Here is a 21,425-nt window from a genome sequence, read left to right on the forward strand (position 1 = left end):
GGGGGGGGGGGGGGGGGGGGTTATTTTAATAAGGATACAGAATCAATGCAATTTAATCAATCTGAGCTAATTAGAAAAAGCTATATTGTGAAACAATCAAGGTGCATAAACAAGATTAAAATAAATGAACTGTGCCAAGAGAGGCGTACTCTAATTAAATGATACAAATTGTCATTCCATGGCTGTGCGCTGTTTGTTGACACCATGAAGAAGAGAGCGTGACACGCCTGACCACCCTCATGAGGCCCACTCCTACTGCATCTTTAACAGAATTCATTAGACTGAGGGCAAATGGTAAGTTTTGTCCTGGTCAGACGGGAGACTTATTCTCGGTTTAAGAATTAGCTGGTGAACATACTGCGAAACTGAGCAGCTACAGAGCCAAATATTTCATGCAGAAGTTAGTGAACCACCTACAAACTTTAGTCTGCCCAGTGTTTTTATGTTTTCAATGAATTACCCCAAATCAAAAATGGGGCGATGTGCATTTTGAAATCGTACTCAACATTTTGGCTCTCTGAAAGATGACCAGAAAAAGAGGATACAACATTATATCACAGAAAGGCATTGACAAGAACTGACAAGAACTGATAGACATCCAAGACCCTGGTGACCTCTTTATCAGGTTGGACTTTTATTTCTCCAGTTACAACAGTTTGTTACACTTGAATTGGTCATGAAATAAAAGCAGCATCAACAATAGCAAAAATTACAGTGTCATTAGATGGAGAATGTGTTTTAGGGGACATGTCGCACTGGGAACCCAGTTACTGAGACAACAGATCTTTGGCATGTGTTGTGGTGACCCAAGAGCGGGTGATGAATTAAAGGAAAAACCAACATTAATTGTGTTGGGCCACCACATGCCTCGTGAACAGCATCATTGTTCTTTGGCATTGATTGTGCAAGTCTCTGGACTGTACTAGAGGGATGAGCACCATTCTTCCAGAAATTATTTCCTCATTTGGTGCTTCGATGATGGTGGCGGAGAGCGCCGTCTAACATGTCGCTCCAAAATCTGCCATAGGTGTTCAATTGGGTTGAGATATGGTGACTGCGAAGGCCACAGTATATGATTCACGTCATTTTCATGCTCATCAAACCATTCAGTGACCCCTCGTGCCCTATGGATGGGAGCACTATCCTGTTTCTCCATTCACTTTTAGGTTTTCCCTTTAATTTCTCACCCGTCTGTAAATGTACATGTGTGCTGAAGATGATCACATATGTTCATGCATGTGCACTGACACTTGTAAGAGATTACTGCACGTGCTCCTGCTGGAGTTGCTCTCAGCCCCTCCAATTTCTGACCAGTTTGGAGACACCCCCCCCCCCCCCCCCCAAAGAGAGACACGCAAAAAGAAGGTTGAAGGACACAACAGTGTCAACATGAACAAGTTATCAGTGAATACGATTACGGATGCACACAGACAAGAAAATCTGTTTTTCTTTCTACATTTAATGCTAATTGGAATTCTATGACCATGAGTAGTTTGTGACACAAGGCTCAACTCTGTGCCACAGAGACACAAACATGCATGTATGCTTGCCCACACACACAAACACACTCATTTAATGTTCAGTGAATCGTTATCACTTATCAGGAATAATTGCTGCATGTTTGTGCAAGTGTGAAATTGAACAAAATCCCACTCCATATAATTAAAGAAAACACAGTGAGCACACAATAACACGGAGAGGCCAGGAGAGCGTGAAGGCATGGATACAACCGAAGGCAACCATAGCCTATTATGTTCTTTCTCTATCTGAACCTCAGCTTCCAGTTCAACCTGTGGAGTCCTTTCTGGGTGTTCAGAAAATTTGATTTTCCTCACATATCGCTGCATGCTACTTTAGCTCAGCGCTAAATTGTAACTTCTGGAAGAAAAATACAGAATTAGTCTCATGCTCTCTCCACCTCTCAGCTTCCACTCACTTGTCTCTCTTTCTGTCTGTCTTCTTCTGTCTGCTGACCCGTCTGCTTGGATGAAAATGACATCCTCTGGTGAGTCTAAGGAAACACCACATAAAGCAATTACTAACAAGCCTGATGTGCCACCCCCTCCTTTCCCTTTGTGTAGGGAGGGGATAGAGTGGAGCCAAGTGCCCTTCAGCAAAAATGAATTTTCCAATTTCAGTTAGTTCTTCCATGAATAAATAAACAAATGAATAATTGAAAGGAGTAACATAAATAAATAACATCACAAACATTTCGCCAGTACTCATAAGTATTCTGCAGATAACTTGGGCTGCATGCTAATGATAAAAAACAGTACATGTAGCTGGGTTGAGATGCATTATTCACCGCTCTAGTCTAACCAAAATTAAATAAATAAAAATCTCTCAAGGAACTCAAACATCCTCTCAGCATTGAAGTGACAGGCCTGTCCCATTTATAACACACAAGGACACTGTGGAAAACAAATAACTGACCAGTCGGATGCACAAGGGAATAAATAAACCAGCAAGGAGCTGGCAGCCATTGACAGGATCTCCAAAATTTCAGCAAGTCGTTAGAAGGAAAAAAAACTTCCAAGAGCCAGAAATGAAACAATAAGTTCTACAGAAAAGGAGATATGATGACAAGGCGAATTTTCACACTGCACAGATATTGGGACAGTTGGACACAACAAGAAAAAAGTCATTTCCACTTATTGACAACAAAATTTTCCCTGCAACGGCCCAAAGTTGATATTTTATATCGACAGAGAGACTGACAGTTTAGTTAGAGACGCTTATGTCAGAGGATGTAGAATGATTTCTAGCATAAATGCTTCTATACAACAGTGGAAAAGGCTGTGTTCTCCAGTGAAACCAAAAAGCAGCACAGGACTCACTGGAGAGTGAAATAAAACCCTGTATGCTATACAGAGCAGTCACATATCACTAAGATATGGGAGACACAAAATGCATAGATGCCATAGCCAAGTATGGCAGTAAGAACTCAGGTTGTAACAAAGTATAACCAGGAGCAGAGGCAATATGAATCAAGCTGCCTAAACTTAAAAACCACCTCATTGTCTTTAGAGGAGTGATTGGTCACTTGTTTGAATGCAATGATGAAAATTATTATTATTATTAACAGTCAGTTGATGGTGATGATGCATCATGTGGCCTTCCAGCTCAAAAACCAGGTAAATTAACCTTGTGATTCTTTGTTAGTCAGATGGCGAAGACCATTACAGGAGCATGTCCACAGCTCCAAACAAATCTGTATTAGACTTTTTAAGGTTACAAATATTCCACTTTTTTGTAAGAAAAAAAGAAAGTGTGAGGGTAATATTGTCTAGTCGTGAGGTCGAGGAGTCCAACAACAACAAATCCACGCAGTAAACTCACCATGTCCAAATCTAAGCAGATATCTATTCCGGACTCAACATCCTAATAAATCAAGGCCTCATTCTATCACAGCTAATGTCCTATTCTACAGAAACAGAGGTGGTAGATGTAGGGCTTATGTGGAGGCAATATTGAATGAGGAGTTAAACAATGATTACTAATCTCATTGTATTAGAATAAAGAACAGCACATCAGCAAACACAGGGGAAAGTTGCCCTTTGTCCTCTGCTTGGCTCGTTTTCCACAAAGCTCATTAAGGGATACTGTTAACATGCTTCCTAAGCACAAAATGTTAATTAAAAACACAAGGCTAATATGCATTTTAACACCACACTTTTGAATGCCATGGAAAAAAAAAAAAAAAATCTAATTTCCTCTGTGGTTCTGCTGATTGCAGTCTGATGCGGTGCTGAAGTTAATTAGAACCCTGTGATCTGATGTGATGAGGGGGTGACCACCCCTGTCCACCCCCACACCCCCTCCCACCGCCTCCCCCAGAGTTAGGCTGAGAAACCTGACAATACACAGACGACCAAGGTCAGCGTGGGAGTTACTGTAGCACAGTAATCATCAATGACAGTAAGAGTGGAGTCTTTGGTCAGTTAGAGGGTAAAGTATAGTATTATTTATGAATCTCTCTTGCATTCATATCAGTTCGTACAAAGATGTTTGGAGTATATGGCGTAGATTGTTTGAGTCCCTACCAGTCTCCTCACCCCAAATTCAGCTATGGACTAATATGGTCTGTGAACTTGGTTGTCTCTAGAGTCACAGTGTGCTCCCTCAACATTAAAACAACACGTCTGTAACAGCTCTGATAAGTTTTCACTAAAAGACACTCAAAGAGGGGGACCATTTTTATGAAGTGACAAACTCACACAGTGACAGGATCAGCCCATAAAAGTCCATGCGAATGAAATGAACGAGTGTTCGCTGGGTGTGAAAATATACTGCGGCACACACCTCTGCAGACCCCTCTATTAATCAACCTGTCTGCACTTTGTTTTGAGAGTAATCTCGTCCAACCACCAGAGAAGCACTCAGCAGTAAGTGGCGCTTGGCTGTGCTTTGAAGGCCGTGGTTTATTGCCATCCCAAAGCACAGCAAGACTGCGCTGTAAAAACACATCATCTCAGTGCTCAACACTTGCCTCCAGTTACACACCTCACACATGGCTATCTAGACCTCCTTAACCACTCTTGGTCCAAGCATACCAATCACAGTTAAACACAGTATGGGCTTTTGTTTATGTCCTTTTCTTGGCTTTATGCAAAACGGGCAGTCATCTGCCTCAGTCTCTCCCTTTCTAATGCTATGACATGACAAGAGAATAAGTTCACTTTTCATACATAAGGGCAGTTAAGGTCATGCCCTTTTATACCTCCATCTCTACACAAATGAAAAGTTAGAAAACAGCAGCATAGCAGGTCAACATCACAAGTTAGAAATTCCTGAAAACTCACTCTGTGGATGTTGAAAGATCAGCTACTGAGGTGAATTTAAGATGGTTTCTTAGAAAGGCTGTATTATGGAAAGGTCAGTCTGGTCTTATCGCCCATGCCACTGCAAAAAGGTGAAGACTTATTAAACAGATTTCTTTTTAACTGACCTCTCTGAGAGTATCAAGGTGACAACGGCACATGTGTGTTTGTGAATGCATCACTATGTGTAGGTCATGCTTGTTGAGAAATCCTGAGGGCCATATCTTGTCCTTCAGCTGGCGTTCCTTAAATCTCTTTATTTCTTTTTTATACTTTCCAAAGCTGAACCAAACACACAAAGACACAGATGCAAACTTGTATTTCCATTGAGTTGAGGCACATCACTGAGAGAGCATGGTTCATGACTGCGACTCAAATGAAGTGCCTTTTCAGCAATTCATTTGTTGCCATTTCACTCCAAATTAATTTGACAAGGCTTTTTCTTGTTTTCTTTAGTGGCACAGCCAGGGCCACTGACCCCTCCTACATCCTTCCTCTGCTTGACTACAGCGAGAGGCATCTAAAACTTTAACAAAACAAAGTGCCTCTTCTTTTTACTTGACCTTCTCATGAATACCTCCTTTTATTTTTCAATATTAGCAGTGCAAGTGAAATTTAAAATGGACGTAGATGTGCTGAAATATTGAAGTGGAGGGTAGTTGTCGGCTGGGCAGTGGTGTAGTGGCAGAGTGGGTTGAGTGCTGAGATGAGGCTTATATAGATTTGTCCAACCTCACAATCAATAGCATCCATGAGCCTAATGAACATTAGCCACACCAGGTCTTTCCTGACATTTATGGAGCCATTGTGTTAAGAAAATGAAGTTGAGCTAATTGCACATACGAATGAGCTTGCACGGTAAATACCATATAATATTGACTTGCCATTGTAAGTGACATCAAATTTCAAGCAGGAAAGACTGAAGCGCATGTGCCAACATGTTTTGGAGGCAGAGTAAAGCAGGTCTGAGGAAGTGATTGCTCTTAAATGGGTGACCTCCTGTCCTTCACATCCTAGAAAGAAGATATTACTTTGGACCTCTGTTTACACACTAAGGAGGTATATGTGAATGTTACATTCATCCTTCAAGGACTCAAAGATTGAATGTTTTCTTCCTGCACCACCAATGAAAAGAGCTTCTGACCTACATCTTAAAGGTAGCATACGTGGCATAGCTGCAGCTCCTCTTCAAGCATTTTTTTTCCTTTCCTCTCAAAACGAGGTGGTCAGCGTGTCTAGGCTTGGAGGCCAACAGGACTCTTCTAGCTTTCTTCTTGGAGATCAGTCAAAAGAAAGGATGAACCGAAGCCAAAGGTTCACCTGAGCACTTATATGTAGTGGAAAGCCCTTCACTCTTTATTGAGGAAATGTGGATACATGTGAATGCATGTGTGTGTGCCTTCGGTCAATAGGAAGGCCACTGACTTTCTTTGCACCTCTTGCCTGTCATCCTCCAGCAGCGTCTTTGGCCTGTCTATCTCCACCTGTAGCTCAGAAATCTGTTCTTCATTCTGCCACTTTGCCTCCTCCTGCTCAACACACAGACAGGAAAGAGGGAGCAGAGGTGAGGTGTACAGAGGATTGAAGCTGTCTGTTTTTAAAGGTGTCAGCACACCTTACTTTTGCATAATACATTATCACACCTCAGAGATGATCCATTAGCAGGTTACAGCAAGAGGACCGAGCAATAAGCTGACGCTACCTTCTGCAGCCGGCACACAAAGACAAACACATCACGCAAAAATGCACATATACACACACACACGCACACGCAATTTCCTCCACTTTTACCGCCAGATGAGAGGGTGGGATTGTCCCTGTGGGGCAGACTTGTGTGTGGCTGCATTTAAAACAACTTTTACTGCATTGACTTCTGGGCTCCGACCCTACACTGCCTCCAGAGGGAGTGCAAAAAGACAAAGTGTGTGAGAGAAAGAAAAAGAGAGAAACAGAGCGGGAGATGGACATAGAGAGAGAGGCAGACAGAAAAAGAGAAAAGGCAAGCCACCACACCCCCCTGCACTTCCAGACACTGATTTATAATTTTAATATCTCTAATTTCCACAGCAGCGCCCATTTTCCAAATGTCATTTTCCAATTTATGTCAAACCGTGTGACCATTTTTCTTAATACAGCTTATGACAAGCTCGGTGGCAAGGCGGATATGCAATTCAGAGAGTGTTTTACAGGCACAGCAGCAGACACACTAGGGTGTTTGTGTGTTTATCTTTATCAGTGTCTGCTCAGTATTTTGGAGCGGAAAGACTGGGAGCGTTATACACCAGGGAAAAATTGGATTCACTGCAAAATATGTGCCTTCAGGGAACAAAACCATAATTCTGTCATAAATCTAATAATTACAGTTATCATAATAAGAATTATGATGGTGGCAAAGATAATGTATTAAAATATGCATTAACATTAAGAGCTTGAAATGGAATGTGGGCCGGCTTTATGACCATTACATGAATATTGATGTTAATTAAAACAGAACCTCCCTTTTTATGTAACGCTCTATCTTGTTGTAATGGTAAGAGTTGGACACGGTGGAGAGTCAGATGGAGCAGAAGTCATTACTGGTTGGTTTACCCTGCAAGGGACACTGTGGAACTCCTCCTGAATGTGCTAAGGGCCTTGAAGGTCGGCTCTTTCCATGTCAAACTCCGTGAGTGTCGACCAAGTATTTAAGTTAAAGAAGCCTCCGGACTAAGTGTTCTAATCCAGATGTTTATGACATAAGAGGCAGCTGTGATAAGAGCAGGCTGGGGTCCCTAAAAGACAGGGAAAGGTGTTCGCCTGAAAAACATGGGAGCTTCCTTTATGTAGGAAGGTACAACACATTTATGTTTTAGTCATATTGGCAGTACTTCCTTCAACAAGCTATTTACTTTGTCCTTCAAGTTTTTAATGACTATATATTATGGAAAAAAATTCCAGACCAATTTGTTTAAGTCACCTAGTGAAGGTTCAGTTGGATTCTCTCAACACCAAGGTTTTTCCTTCTTTACCCCATAATGAATTCTCATTACATACACTTTTCCTTGACCTGGAGAGTCACGGTTTCAATCAAGCAAACCTAGCAACAAGAACAGAGGTCAACATCCTTCACTGCCACCCAGCTAAACCACATATCTCGTAGCTTACTTTCTGACCATTAAGAGAATGGCAGAGGATGACCACATTACTGAAGTTCATACAAAACTAGCTGATGACAGGAGTGACGAATGCTGCAGATTTAGCTTACAGTATGAGAGATGCCTCAACAGCACCCTCAAAAAAACAACAGTGGGTCTCTGTGATATCAATGACCATGCCGAAGATATTCCATGTTTTATCACATTAACTGTAAACAACAACTACTGACCTTTTTCCATAGTATACAGTAATTTTGCATTGATTTCAGGGAGCAGTTCATGGAACAATGGTCATGGAAATCACAAAAATTTGCAAGCACTTGAAACTTGCTTGAGATTCAGTGAACCTTACTATCCTAACCTACTAAATCAATGGGTTCTGTTAAATGTTTTATTATTTTTAATCATCATGTCGTAATACCGCATGCAAAAAGAGATTGCTTTAAATGCTTCCTTGTTGGTCTTGTCAAGTTCCTCTTGTGGGTTTGATCAGTCAGTAATGATGCACAGTATAAACTGGGTAAGAGCAACAGTTCCAGTTTGCACCTACTATCCAACAATAGACTCAAGAGAAATAAAATGTAATTAAGTCCTCCCTGTAATGGACTAAAGCAACTTGTTCAGTGGTGAGGTTAGATATACATGACTTTACATTAATGAGATAAAATATGCAAAAGCGCCTGTATGTTCAATGCATTCATTGAAATGGTGTCATTCTCCATGCTGGCTGACCTTTAATATGAGAGAAAGATGACCCCAATCCTGACTGCCTGTTCTGTTCTGGCCACAAACATGCTCTTAAAACCATTAGTAACCACTGGAATCTCAGTAACAGAGCAAGGCCTGTCTATAGCATAGAGGTGTTAAGACCTGCTTAGAGTAATCTAAACAGCTCTCACCTCTATCCCCCTTCTCCCCTTTGAGCCAAACGCTGATCGACTCTCTGTGAGTGGCGGCCCGCCAGCACATGTTCCCCACTATTGAAAAAAGGGTAAAAATAACAGGAACAAGTTGTCGGAAATGAAATTTCAATTCATCCAGTCCCTTTATACACTGGTGCGAGAGCCTGTCGTTGAGAGGGAGGGATCAATAGTGTTTAGACAGCAGGGCAGATTTTCTAAGCGCCGGATCAATAGGAAGGAGAGAGGAAAAAATACCCTGGCTTTTCTTTGGCTGTTGTAGTAAATACGAACAAATCAGTGGCCTTAGGCTAAATGGATTGACCAGCTGTTTCCGAGTTCTGTGTTGTAAATAAAGATCCATTCTGAGGTGTGTAACCGAGGCCCAAAGGCGAGAGTGCCACTGTTCAGGTTGGCCCTGCATGGGCTTTGCTGGACCACACAAGTGTCCTGATCAGAGGGTGAGGCAGGCCAGGGAACAGAGGAGGGACAAAGAGCAGGGGAGGGAGCTAACAGTCTACAGCCTGTCTGATGATAACATCACAGCCCTATCAGATAAGCTCAGACAGCCCTTCATTACTACCAATAGTCATGTTCCAAATCTTTCAGGTCTTGGTCTCTTTTTCCCCTTTTTCTTTTAAATAGGTTTGGTCAAATTAGAAACATCAAGCAGAACCATGTATGCTAGCATTTAGTCAGCATATTTAATTGTAGTTTGACTTCTCTGTTCGCTTGCTAACTGGTTTTCATGTAGCTTTTAGTCACATTTCATAGTGTTCATGTTGGTGGGAGGCTTGTCCTGTGCCTTTTGGTTATTGTAGCTGGTGGTTTATTGGTTACTGTGATAATAAATATACCAAAGATCAGCCTCACACCAATTAACAATTCTATTGATGTGTTTATTTTGCTCCTAAACACAAATAATAATAATAATTCTCATCTATTAACCTTCAGTAAATCAGTAGAAAGAGCATGTTTATTGGTGGTCCAGCACATCTGTATTATAGAAATTGTATCTTTGTATGCTTGTGTATAACTACGGGATTGAAAAAGGCAAAAAAAAAAAAAAAAAAAAAAATAGCTGTCATCATGACACACATTAAGTATCTAATTAACATAACTGACAAAAAAACGTTTTAGCAGACTTAAATAAGTAATTAAATGAAAGATAAGACTGGTTTGTGACATAGGCCACTATGGCAGGTTAAATATCTCCACCAATATACTGGGCTAATCAGAGGGCAAGATCCTGGCAGGATGACTGATGGCCTGCTTGCTTTCCCTCACCTCTGGACTTATTAAAGAAAAACACCACAGGCTATGCTTTCACAAAAGTCATTGGTCAACCACAGTGGAGAATGTGATGGGTGAAATTCATCACTAAAAACTCTTAAGCCCAAACAAAACACACATCGGAGCCGCAAACGACACAAGAACCTCTGGTCATTACTGATTGCCTCCAAACTCAGCAAGAAGACACTTTAAAGGACAAATGTGTGTGGAAAAGGATGGCTGTTGTCTCTCGCTGCGGGGTTGAAAATAAAAAAAAGAGAAGGGAGAGAGAACTCTTAGGCGTTGCTGTGCTTGGAAACACTGTCTGGGGCCTGGAAAAGTATGCATGTGGCTGAAAGCCCGTTCCTCTCAATCCGTGTTCTTGCTAGGACGGAGTCAAAGTTGAAACTTATACAAAACTTATAAAAGGATGACCTAAAAAAACAGCACTACCTGCTGTTGTCTGTGAGTGATATACAACTGCCCTCCGTTCGTATTAGGTCAGCAAAACTGCAGTTTGGTGGAATTACTGCAACAACTGTACGAACAGATCTCACAAACAAACCTACTGTACAATTGCAGTCACATAACAGACACAGAATCTTCACAAGAATACATAAACAGAGCAGCTAGACATGTTGTACAACTCACTTGAGAGCAATTTCACAGTGTAATTGAGGCTTTGTGTGTGTATGTGTGTTTGTAAGTGCTGCCTCCCTCTGATTAAGGTGACCTTAGATTGTGCACTTACCGAATCTCAGGCTGAGCAGCAGAGGTTAGACAACTCATTGGCTTCCTGAACACATTACCTTAATGATGCCATTCCTCACGCCTCCCTTTCAACACATTTAGAGATGGAGCAGTTACGTCTATTAAGACATTCAAATGTCTCCCCCAGCTTTTTACCCACTGCTCTAGCACAAAAGGGTAGCCTGAATTAAGTGTGACAGCGCTGACTCGTTTCCCTTTCCAAACAGACAAAATACATAGACAAAGTCATCATGCAGGAATGGTCATTAAAAATTTAGATTACAGCTTCCTTGCTTTCCCGAGAACTCTTGTCTTTTTCTGCTTGTTAATAGGATTGTTTTTCTTTCAATGTTAAAGTGTTCATTATGACAGATTGTGAGGCTGTCTCTGAAGCCTGCTTGTTCTCCAGTTCCTGGCATCTGATCAAACCTCATTTACTCGACCCGGGGACTGAATGAAATGCCTGATCATTAACCCTGTGTCTGCCTCTGGAGGAGGGGTGTCTTGTTTGCCTCCTGCACATTTTATCACATTAAGAGCATTAAGATGCTATTTTGTTTTCTATGTTGTGAACATCGGTGAAGTCAGCCATACCCAAACAGAAACTGACAGGGGGATTTAAAAACTAAAAACTAACCTAGAGGTATATCAGTCATTCTTATTGTTAGTTGCCAAAATGACATAAAATGTTAAAATCGCTAATCGAATTGTCAGCCTTTCTTCTTGCACTCTAGGTCTTGGCCAGATCACTGTCCGATGAGCTGCACATCTCAGTGAGTGCTTCTTAATGTGGTCAAGTCCCAGCAGACTATCTGTTCCATATTCTGGCCTGTGTAAGCGGTTTTCCCCCTGTTCTGAGGTATTTGGGGTATTCTTGGGAGGAGACATGGGCTATTGAGAGTGTTTATGTTCCTGGCTTGTACAGAGGCTTCTAATGTGTAACACAGGGCACTTCAGCATTCAGATGCCTGGGGCTATTCTCTAAGTGGTCTTTACTTTGAAAACACAGGTGCCCTCCAGGGGTTGATGAGTGGTGGTTGTGTGCATGTGTGTCTATGTATGAGGACACAGTGAGCTGGGAGGGCAGATAAAGGAGCTGCTCTGTTCTGAGGCCCATGCACGTCTGAATAATATATCCATACATAATCAGTCCATGTCAGACTTTGATTCAGTGTGGTGGTCTTGCAGAAACCACTGTGGTATTATCTTTAATAATGCAAGCTGGGATTAGGTGCTTACTCTCTTCTGATAAATATGGGCAAATCAATTAATTCCACTGACATTGCCCCCAAAGCATATACCGTGTATAAATCCAACATTGTGCTTTCTTTCTTGTTTTTGCTTTCTAAAACAGCTGAATTGTTTAGTTTTTATGTCCTTATTCCAAATAAGAACTCGACACTGTAGGGAAGATTTGTTATTGTTACAGAACACTGGAAAACAACTTAGATGTTGATATTTGAAAATCTAATGAAGTTCGGAGGAACTCATAAATTATAAATACAAAGTTGAATATCCCTCTCTATTGGTAAGTAGGCAAATAAATATTTGTGATAAAATTAATAGGAATGATTTGACATATCTCCAAGCAAGGAAATGCAATCAACGGCCGACTGTAATATAAACATGCAGCTATTATGTAAATACAGCATGACTTCACACATTTCTGTGGTGGAAAACCAGTTTAAATGAGAATAATGAAACATGTGATTTTGTTATGCATGGTGTCAGAGAGTGCAATAGTGATGGAAAGGCCTCGCGGCCATTTTAAAGGCAAAGCCCGCTTAGCAGATCTCAGCTGGTCCTGATGCCAGTGACCTAGGTAATGAAGAACAGCTGGTGCAACAGTCATTAGGCCTGGCTATCTCCACCTTCAGGAACCATCTTTTATTTCCATAAAACCTTTTATCCATTGCTCTTTGTGCTGCTATAGAGTCTAGCACCGGCCAAGCTCTGGTAATGACTACAGCAGTATAGCAAATGTCATTACATAGCTTGTCTTATCAATACTTCTAAAAACGGATCATCAATGGAAATAGAGGCAGAGCAGATATGACATGTTTCTGGTAGCGTCACAATCTTGTAGGTCTAATTAAGCTGAGTTCAACAAAAAGGGTGCATGAGAGGAGAGAGGAGAGGAGAGGATGACCCAATTAAAACCAAATCGAAACTCAGACTCACTCTGCAGTGTGGCTCACGCACACAATGAGCGCGAACCTGTGAAAACAAGGAGAACAAGCTTTATTAGTCCCTAAAAAGCCCTGTTGCTACATTAATATTCCAGCCTAATGAAAAGCTTCGTTTTTTTCCCCCCATTTCCCTACACTTGCCTGTCACTGTTCGGTTCATAAATATTGTCTTATTATGATCATCATGACTTTTTTCTCAAGATATGCAGAAAAATTCAGAGCCAATTACCAGAATGACAGGTGAAATGGGAGCGAGCTGAGAAGAAATGAAGGGTTGCCATGGTGATATAGCCAAAGAATCAGACTGCATGTGTGCGGTCATGTGACCAATATCTGGCTGAACTGCTGCTACGTTCAGGCCCTGTACACCAAAGGACACTTAACCTCAATCGCTGGCAGCAATTGCAGCCCCATCCAGCAGAATTTATTTGCTATTCTGTCTGCGGGTCAGGCTGGCTGGGAGTCTGGTGCTGCAGCTACAGCCAAACTCGGGACATTCTCCACCCCTCTCTTCCTAATGACAGCCCTGGAGAACTGAGCACAGTGCTAAGGGAGGCCCACGTAAAATATTTACAAAATCTGCATTAAAAGGAGGTGTCAGCCAGCGTTACAACATCCAGAAGGTGTGGAGCACAAATAAGCAGCACAGTCCGCAGTCAGAAAGGGCAAAAACACTAATTCAAATGACACAAAAAAGATGTATCGGTTAAAAGAAGTGCTGAAGGACTGTTCACTATGATGGAGGTAAAGTATATAAGAAAGACATATAAGAAAGGCCCACCTGCCTGAGGCTGCTGTTAGGAGTTTATTTTCCCAATGGCAGTTCAAAAATCATGCGTATGTTCTGATCTGTGTGCTGTTAACAGAGTGTATGTCCTGTATGTCCTGCGTGAACCGTGTCCCACTCTGTGATCCGCCTTATTAAGAATACAATATCTTATACACAGACAAGGATTAATATTTGAGGATGTGTAAAATGGAATTAGAAATGAAATGACTTGGATCAAAAGTTAATTAAGAAACACCTTGCTCAAATATATCTCGTTAGATTGTACCTGTTCGTATGACAGCATGAGGGGTTCAAAGTGTTCTAACTGAACCAGTCAACAACACACTAATACAAATCTTCTCTGAAACTAGAGAAAAGCAAAAAATGTGGTCTTTGAGTCTCTGAATTTGTTTCAATGAGAAGACAAAGTCTACTTGAAGGTGTAACTTCTAAAACTAAAATGTCAGGCGATTTATTGCTGTTTTCTCTTACTGAGCCACTTAATACAAAGCAAAAAGTGAAGCTCAGTGGCAGCATGGTAGGGCTACATTATCATATTTAAAATTGGTGAATATGTTTATTTTCTATTACAACTGATTAAAAGTCATTCAGAAGTGAAATGCAACATACAGCAATGCAGATGTGGAACTGATAATGATACTGGAGTGAAGCGTGTGGACGAAAATTATACAAATAAATAAATAAGCTCAAACAAAAGGGAAAAATCATCCCAGCAGAGCAATTATGGATCTAATCAGAGGTTTCTGCATGAAGGTACAGCTCTCCTATCTCGCTCCCATTTGCATCATAACACAGTGTGCAATATTAATTTCCGAGTTTACTGCTTATTGGAAGTGCAAAGTATGAAAAGCCATTAAGGTCCCAAATAGGAAAGCAATTTGCTGTCACATGGATTTGGCTCTATTAAAAAGAAAAATCTTGTTAACCATTTGGAATTAGAGTCATTTGGCAAAAGGCATTCTGCCGCACTCCAGTAAAATAAGTAATTATGCTTCTCTTCCTTCTATCCCTCTCTTTCTTTCATTTGCACAGGCGAAGTGGGGAGTGGTGGATGGGGAGAGCGACTGGATGCAAAGGTAATTAAAGTTGTTGGCTATCTGTTTGGTTAATGTAGGGATCAGGCCAGCTGAGAGCCTCGGAGGCGAAGCAAGATGAGAAACACATCCATTTTTCTGTCTGTCTACCAGCCCCCAGGCTAACTCTCATCTGGTCCATATATCACTTATTCTGGTCCCGCAATCCACAAACTAAACAGGGAACTATCCATATAGAAAAACTTGAACTGACTATTCCTCTGAGCTTATCTCAGTTTCATTTGGGTTCCAACTGAGTAAAATCTCATTAGCAGTTCTCAGTTGTGAGTAGCCTACTGTTAAAATTAAACCATCCCTACCATGTACTGTGATTGCTGTGTGTTGCATATACTCATACACTTGCATACACATTTTGCCATGTCACTTGGTATGGCTCTCCCGCCTTAACGCTTCAATGTTTACAGGTATGCCTGAGATTTGATCCTATACCAAAGTAGTTGAAAGGCATTTGAATTTATAGTATGTATGGAAGGAAGAAAGACAAAATAACACCTCCAAACACTAAACTTTAGTTTAGCAGTATTTTCTGGATAGTATGATGACCTCTTAATCATCATTATCCCAGCTCACCTATTCAACACAGACTTAGCTATCCTTCACTCCAAAACTAACAAAAACAAAACAAAAACAAAAAATAAAAAAAGAGGACCATTTGTTGGGCAGCATGTATGGCCTCTAAGGTGTTTTATGGTTGGACCTGCAGGGCCTATTTAGGAAACACTGCGTGATCCGTCCTTACCACAGGTATTGATCGCCAGCAATAGCCATGGTGTGGCTGACTAGTTAAAGCCCTGCATGTGCCCTCACAGGGACATGAAAATGAGGCCTCTGTGTGTAATGATCTGTGTATGAGGAGGGAGAGGAGGCCACAGAGACAGAGAGGAGGTGAAATTAAATCATTCCTTTGCTCTTTCAGGAGAGGCACTGCAGCCAGCCATGCTTGGCTGCTTAATGTGGGATCTGTTTTTGAGAGGAAAATTAAAAAGAGAGAGAGAAGAGAGTGAGAGGGAGAGCAGGGGAGAGGGAGATAAATGGCTGGATGTGGAGGCGGTAAATGAGAGCATCCTGATGCAGAGAGCTGTGTGCGGATGTCCCTAATGGGGTAGGCTGATGTGAGCTGTCTGGTAGCTGACCACCACGGCTACATCACCTTCTTGCCTACCCCACACCAGGCCCTCCCAGTGCTGAGACAACCACACTCCATGCTAATTGGCAGAAAACGATGGTACATAGCAAGTACAGAGGAGACATTGGTCTAATTTGAGAGGGGGTGAAACGATGGATAAAATGCTTCTAATCATATGAGGCATTTTCTTGTCTGGGAGGCACAGACTGCGGCTTTCTATCCCTCCTCTGGAGAGCCTCGAGTCAAGACACACAAGGACAAAGACTAACCGAACAGGCAGATTGTGAATGAATACAAGCTTGAAGAGGGAAACGAAGAGCAAGCAGCAACACCTAAACTCCACTTAAAACTGCACTACATTTTTACTTGACTATGAAGACATCAGTTAGAAGAACAAAAAACATGGCTCATTCAATTCTACAGTGAATACAACTCATATTCATAGGCTGAATTTGTGAGTAGTCTACAAGATGTGTGAATTGGACAATCACAGAGTGTCAAAATCACTGGAAAAATGGGCGTAGTTCAAGAATGGAGTGACACGTCCTCTACAACATTTGAATGAACTAACTTAAATGGAAGTGATGGTGGGTGTAAAGATGCCAATCACTGAGAACAACTAACATTGTGTTGTATTGTTTTCAGAAGAGAAGTCAAATAAGCTACACAAAAAGCTGCTGCACATCATGAAACAAACAGCTCCAAAAGAACTGGAAAATGATGATTTTCCTAAGAAGAACCATTCCCTTTGGCATGTGTGAAATGCTCAAAAGACCTGGGGAGTAGTGTGAAGACATGCCAGGGACCGAACCTCTATGGCTCTAAGACCCTTTGCATGACCCCATTGTCAAAGCCTCTCAATGCCACCCCACAGGGCTGAGTGGCTGTTCATTTCACCTTACCAGCCTCATTAACACAGCCCTCTGCCATCATTAAGACATTTGCAGTAAAATTAATTGAAAGACAGATTAAAAATAAATTAAGAAAAATGCATTGCAGAATGCGTACGTGCACTTCATAAATCACCGGGGCAAAGCCAGGAGCTGGCTCCCCATAATTAACTGCAGACTATTTATTTTATCCTGACGGTATAAATTAGAATTCAGACGCACAGATTATATTAGGGCTGTCTGCCATGCGGAACTGCTGAGGGGTGTGCAGAATATTTTAAGGATACAAAGAGGAGAACAGAGAGAGAGAGACAGAGAGAGCTAGATAATATGTAGAGGCAAATAATATGTAAATGCATACAAAGCAGAAAGATAACATTTGCGTCTCATGGAAAGTATTTACCCATGCAGTGCATAAAGAAACAATAGACAAGCAATTAACAGCAACAATCAAGTGCATGATTAAATGAAACAACAAATGCCTGATTTAATGAACTGTGTCAATTGTTCCACCGACTCCTCGTCAGTAAGAACAGGATACAAGTTCAACGGCAAGTTTAACCAGCATTGCTTGTATACACTAGGCCTATGATCAGTAATAGAGCTGGTGACATAATACTGCCCAGGAAATCTCCCCTCATTCTTCCCCACTGCTTTCCACTCTCCTGCTGTGTCACAACCTGGCCACTTCACATGCAAATGCAGACTAAACTTCTTCTGCCAGTCAGCCTCAGACACCCCCCACAGACACACTCGTGTCTCTCAGTTTCTCCATTGCTGTCTGTGCATCTCTCTGTGTGCTACAGTCAGTGCTAGCCACACACTGCCTCCTTGTGGGCACAGTGCCCAGACTGGCACCAGGCCAGACCTGCTTTGCCACACTGGACTGGCAAAACGCTCTCTCTCTCTCCACACTCCAGATTCCCCACACATCCTTTCATCAGAATGCCTGCAGCCCTCTCCTCCTCCTCTCTCTGTCTTTATTCTGCACCGCAGCTGAGATCAACACTTTGAAAGTATGCCCTCCAACCAACCAGAGAAAAATAATGCTACCACTACTACTGCCGGGAACAAATAAAGCACTCACACATTTGAATGCTTGGTTATTATGCAATCATACTGAAGGCACAACCAAGTCATCTACAAACAATGTTACATCAAGGCACCGTATCAGGTATCAGGTGCATAGTACAGGAATATGAACAAGCACTGCAAGCCCTGAGATGTATTCAATTTTGTACATTTTTATGAATCAACAGAAAAAGATGGAATTTGAGTCTCCTTGTTTGGCAGTCTGTACACTGACTGATGTGACAATACAATATGCAATACAGCCAGCACAATCAAAGTTGCTCTTGATAGACGATATTGTATGATGTGAAGTACACTGCAGCCCACAGCCGGAGGACAGATACTCTATATATAGAAGCTGCATTATACAACTGAATATAAACAAAAACACCACAGTAAATATTTTAAAATTAGAATGTCAAAATGATTAAGTAGTCCATATAAAAGATATTTGTACACTGTCATCCAGTATATATTACACTGTTAGAACAGAACAACAGAAATATAAGGCAAAAATAATACAGACAGTTGTCTAAAAGAATGCACATCTCCAAAATGAGGTGTGAATTAACAAGGGTCTTTTCATTTCACAAAGTACTGAACTAGTGCATTAAGTTAGTCTTTTATAGCCAGACTGCTCCAAATAATCAATGACACTCATTCACACTGGATCATATTGTTACTTCATCTTTGCAGTGGACTGCTTGATTTTGTTTTAGTTATTGTAGCTCCCCGTATCACCTCCAAATTTCCTGTTCCTGTTTCCTTTTTCCTGCTCACTGTTGATGTTTTTAAACTCATCACCAGTGAGCTGAGAGGAAATTCTGGGATTTATGGGAGGTAGTGGTCACAATAACAGAATCATGCAGTGTATCTTTAAGAATTAATTTTTTTTTTATTGTCTGTTCTGCAAATCTGCAAGTTTCCCACTGTGACAGCCTCGCAGAGGGAGATTTGTGCACCGTGCTGCTCCCAGCACAGAATCCATTTAAATCCGACTGTTTCACAGGGTTAGATCTACTTCCCCTTTGAGTATAATGTCAATTTCAGCTGTGTGTGTGTGTGTGTGTGTGTGTGTGTTGTGTATTTGTGTTTTGATTTTGGAGACTATCATGTTTTTTTTTTTTTTGCAGGACTACTGAGGGGCAGTATGGAGGGGGAGACAGAAGGTTGTGAACAACCTGTTCTGTTAGTGGCTGGCTGTCTGGCTTGGTGTCAGTTATGTGAAGGATATTTAAGTACAAACCATGTCCGATCACCTGATCAGCTGTCAACACAGCTTTTATTGCAAAGGAAAAAAATGTACCTAAAGTCATCTTATTTGTAATGCAGGGAATGCCACATACACATCCAAAACTTCACCCAACTGGTGTTAGCAAGGCTTACAGTATACCCCAAAAAACAGGTTTTTAACAATCATAGCACGAAAAACAACCAGTCTGCCTCAGATGTATAATTTGGTTTCCCCGGTGAGCAAAAAGCCTTGGAGGCAGCTGCATACGCAGCAGTCATGTTTGTTAAGATACATGGCTAGAGCTGGCCTTTTTTCTCAAGCACCGGAAAAACCAGTAAATCACCAGCAAAGAAAATAAATATATACTTATTACATTCTGCACACTGCATATATTCACCTCCTTAACATATTGCACAGGCACAGTGAAAATGTGCAGCGCTGCACACGGGCAAAAACATGCCATGAAAAATGACAGCAGGGAGGGGTAACTGCGGACCTGGAATATAATGGTGCGGTGGAGCGGAGGAGAAATAATCATACCTAGTGGTGGGGGAAGAGGGGAGATGGGAGGAGCAAGAGGAAGATGAGTCTGTGCCCTATAGCAGGGAAATGCAGCTCCATTGCTCTGCTGCTGGCTGCCTGATTCCCCAGTAACACTGCACAAGAGCTCCCTTCAGCAAGGGGCAACAGCAGGCAGCGTCTGTACTCTAGAAATACATTCCCCTGACACTCCACAGCCACAGGAGACATATAGAGATGCTGCAATAGTAGACTATGTACTTTACAATGCACAGCGAGGTGCTAATTAAAATGAAACACCAAAAAGCTTTATTATTTGAAAAAGTAAAATAAAATTATCAGGCCAATTTCAGAAATGACACTGATATTCCAGCTGGCTTCCTTCCTCCACAGAATTCTAATTAGAGCTAAAATCAACCTGCAGTTCCGTGTGTGGCCGTTAGGTGTCTCTCTTTCACTTCACATGACTGAAGCCCTCTCTCTCACCCAGTGGAGCTCCTCTGCTCCTGAACTCCCATCTACACATAATATATACACCATCATTTGAAAATGGCAGCTTTTTGAAAATTCACCTTGATTATCAGACATTAAAAGTGACTTCTCCAGAGCTGAGTGTCTGGCTAGGGGGATGGCTGCAGACAGCAGAACAATGCAGCAGGCTTGGTATTAATGCCTGACTGGGGTGTGCAGGGAGGAGAGAGGAGCCAGCCCTTTGTTCTCTCCTACAGCCAATTATTTTTTACGTGTGCCTCTTTTCACAACAACAAGAGAGAATTTAATTTTAATGCACTCTCTGGAAAAAAAAAAAGAAAGGGGGGGAGAGAGAGAGAGAGAGAGAGAGAGAGAGAGAGAGAGAGAGAGATCATCTACAGTATTCTTAAACAGAGATGGGGACTAGTATCAGTGGTTAAGCATATATGCACACATCTCTGTATGAGGCAGAGACAGATGACAGGGGCAACAAGAATGACATCAACCCAAACACACACAGCAGCATGAATCCTCTCATGCAAAATGCTAAAACATATACAGTCTCAATCCCAAACTAAAATATAACTCCATGCAGCCCTACCCTTATAAAAGAAAGAAAAGAGACACCAAAATAAAACCACATTATTTCATTATACATCATTATGGTGCAGTGGTGGGGGGGGACATTAACATGTGCATACCCAGGACATGATGATAAGAAAGCACACTGTAAAAATAGCAAGGATTCCTGATCAAATGGCATGAAAAATAAAAACCTAGGATCGCTGTTGGTAGGTATGTGGCCAAATATTTTTCTAATTGGAAGGGCACTTTATCTTGCTGTCAGAGAAGCAGTAAAAAGCGGTGCTGTTCCCAGAAGGAGAGGAGCACAGCTTGCTGGCCTTTTATTAGTGCTGGAGCTCTGATATATGCCTCTGCTCTAGGCTTTCATCAGGAACCTGCACCATAAACACACACGCACATACACACAAAGAACTGTTATAAACTTGCCACGCTGAAAACGCAACGCAACCATTATTAAACATTTCAGAATTCTGCTGCTGTACTTTTTAAACATGCAATCAGCATACACTCAACAGAAAATTACTGCTAAAAAGTTTTCTATAACAAACTGAAGACGCCAACATTAACTGGGGGCATTACAG

The sequence above is a fragment of the Seriola lalandi genome, unplaced genomic scaffold, assembly GCF_002814215.2.
Source record: "Seriola lalandi dorsalis isolate HSWRI2012SDOR001 ecotype SW California unplaced genomic scaffold, Sedor1 jcf7180002054306, whole genome shotgun sequence".
Classification (NCBI taxonomy): Eukaryota; Metazoa; Chordata; class Actinopteri; order Carangiformes; family Carangidae; genus Seriola; species Seriola lalandi.